This window comes from Tupaia chinensis, unplaced genomic scaffold (genome assembly GCF_000334495.1).
Source record: "Tupaia chinensis unplaced genomic scaffold, TupChi_1.0 Scaffold000045_1, whole genome shotgun sequence".
Lineage (NCBI taxonomy): Eukaryota > Metazoa > Chordata > Mammalia > Scandentia > Tupaiidae > Tupaia > Tupaia belangeri.
Window position 1 is genome coordinate 10,250,817 of NW_006159501.1, and position 3,306 is coordinate 10,254,122.

Genomic DNA, 3,306 nt, shown 5'->3' on the forward strand with positions numbered 1-3,306 from the left:
AGTTTATACATGCGTCTGTAGTCTCATACATAAACATGATATAATTCTATGCATATTATATCAACCGTTTATATTTATAGACATTTTTCTTTATTGTTGTACTATAAGAATGTTCCTGTTATTTTAAATATACATAATGCTTCATTTTATAAGCTTCATTTTATTGGCTATATAATATTCCATTGTATATTCACAATGATGATACATATTTTTCTTTAGTGTAAAGATTTCCTCTTAGTAGAAAACGATAGGCAGTTATTCTTTGTATCTACAGAAGCATTGTGCAACTATAAGAAGATATTTGTTAGATCAGTTTGCTATGCTAAAAAAAGCCCACAGAATCTGGCCAGCTATAAGTTTCATGTTCACCCACTCTCGTCCAAAACTAGAAAGAGTTAACATACGTGCCGTCACCAGAGGCACAGTGTGGGAAGAAAGCCGTTCTCCTAGTTAGCTTTTTTTATTTTTTAACTCACACTCATAATGCAACTAAAAGTGACTGTCAGGCCAAGATAGAAGCGTTTCTATATTCTAATGAATACAGCAATAGGATCAGAAACACAGACACCCAAAAGTGCAGAAAGGGATTCAATTAGGGTATGCTTGTCTGTGCAGGCTAGTAGACAGTTCAAAAACAAAAGTGTTTTCATCTTCTAATTAAATACAAAGAAATTATTCTCACTTTGTAAAATGTACTTATGTATTTCATTCATATACATTATATAAAGCCTTGGAACTTAAAAGGAAAAACTGTATGAATATTTCTGGTTTCGACTTTTAACTGCCTTTGAAAGAATGACTAAGCCTTTCTGAATTCATAAATAGACCCCGCTTACTTAATCATGTCCACAATAGATGGTCTACAAGCATGCCACATGTTGGGTTTACTGGTCGCTGAGGGAGCTCGCTTCCAAAGTTAGAACAGTTGCTGTCTAGACCTACTGACGGATGTTCAGCCTAAGCTGTGATCTTCTTGGCCTGCACGACTGTTCTCTGAGCGAGAAGCACTATCCCCATTCAGACTGGGGAGACGCATTTAATCTTGGTGCTGTTTGCAGACAGACTTTAAAAAGCTGTCCCGAGAATATATCTTTGCCAGTAGTTTAGTATGTCAAACTGAGGACAAGAATTTTGCTCTATTCTTAAAATGCAACTATTTGTGTATTGGGAATATTAGCCAAAGGAAGGAAAGCTGATGGTCAAGAAAATAGCCAGGCTTCTCGAATCCCCAACCTGAGAAGGCAGCTTCAGTATGGAAGGAGCTGTGAGATCAAGCTGACCCCAGGGGCTGCTTGTGGCTTACTGATCCTGTTAGCTCTCCTCCTACCTTGGCTTGCAGATGAGGAAGGATCTAGTTAGAAGAATCCTTTGTTTATTTAAAACTTGTAAGTAAACTTATTTTTTTTCTAGAAAAGATTTTTAAAAGGAGATGGGGAGGCAATACTTGTTGAAAGAAAGAGGTATGGACCTAGCCATAGTGGCACAACAGTAGTGTAAGGCTCTGCAATGCTGGAAGCCCTATGGAAGATCAGGGTTTGGTTCCCAGGTGGACCTGTCCACTTTCGGCATACATCCATGCCTGTGGTTGGGCTGACTGAACGACTATAGGATATGGGGGGACTTTGGCATAAGCCCCTTTTAAGAGTGCCTCTCTTTTCTTCTCTCTCAAAGAAATAAATAAAAAGTATTTAAAAAATAGAGAAAGGAATAGGCGTGAAGAATATAAGATAGTTCTCAGACAGACTGGATCTGGTGAGATTAGTATTAGGTAAAGTCTGATACTCTGGAAGCTCTAGTACATTTAAAAAAAAAATAAATAGAGGCACCCAGTGCCCTGAGTTGTCCACTAAGCAGGTGGGAAGGAGGTGACGGGGGAGGGCAGCCCCATTTCAGGGGGCACAGTGGCCTGCATTTGTGTCTGGCTGTAGTCTCAGTAACCAGGCACGCCACATGACAGTCCAGTGGACGCCCCAGCATGGGCCTGAAGGGTGGACCCCATGTGTGTAAAGAAAACAGAAGATGGGATAACCTGTGGCATGTGCTCTGAGATGCCCTGTATAGAAAAGAGCAGTTGCTGGACATTTCTTGGCAGGTCCACCATCTTCTACGCCTCTCAACAAACACATGGAGAACACAGACTTTCAGAAACTAGCGGGAAGAGATTTACGTGAAAGTGCGACATCCAGGTTACCACAATGTCCTCACTTTCTTCCTGAAGCCTCCAGTCCTCAGAGTGGCTGCAAGGCTCTTGGAAGGTAAGGAATATGGAAATGCCTCACCCCGCGTCCGCATCTCACAGACCGTCAGCGAATACCTAGAATGTAAATTTGACCATTGACATGTCTTTTTTAATATTCTAAAAAAGAGGCTTATTGAATAATAAACCCTAGGTAATAATTTATTTTCGAATGCAGTTGGAATTATAATTTATATATTCTTCATTTTAAACTGAGCATTTCATTACATCTTAACTTTAATAAAATGGAAGTTAATTAAATTCCTCAGTGTATACTGCATAGATATTGAAAATGCCGAGAGCAAGGGTCTGGAAATTAAAGCATTCACAATGGATCAGTTACAACTGGATAATGGCGAATTGGCTGTGGCCAGGTGGGTGGATGGAATTGCCTGCGATAGCCCATTGGTTTAAAGGTAACCCTGGAGTTTCAGAAGCTGCTGAGGTTACATAGTGAAATGCTACAGGTATTATTTAGAGATAACACATAAATAAATTTTTTTTAGAAAATTCAAGTTTCACTGGGCTTTGGTATAATCCTGTCTCATGTGTTACAATTATTTGCTGAGGTTGTTGGTTAAGTAAAAATAGCGCTACATCTATTTTCCTTGAAAGGATACGTATTTGGAGGGCTATATTGAGCAATCTGCTATAAAGACCCCATAAATGAACTTCAAAGAGCTTTTGAACTTAGGCGGAGAGGATAGACTGTGTGTGTGTGTGTGCATGTGTGTGAGTGTGAGAATGAGAGAGTGTGGATGGCTGTTAGTGCAGTAGCTGATGTAGTGATGTGTCAGAAAGGAGGGAACGCTCAGGACTCAGGGTGAAGCTTTCCATGGACAGTCAGAGAGCTCTCGGGAAGGATATACGCACATACATCCAGTGTGAGTTTCAAGTTGTCTGGTCCAGGACTTGAACCATGGTCAGCTACGTGGGAGTCCAGCAACGAAACCATTATACCATCTGCTGGTCTCAACACATCCTACATTTTGCCTTAGAGGGGTGGACAGTGGGTGAGGGATAATTTTATGGTTCCAGGTTGTTCCCACACTGATTCTCAGATTCCTGCT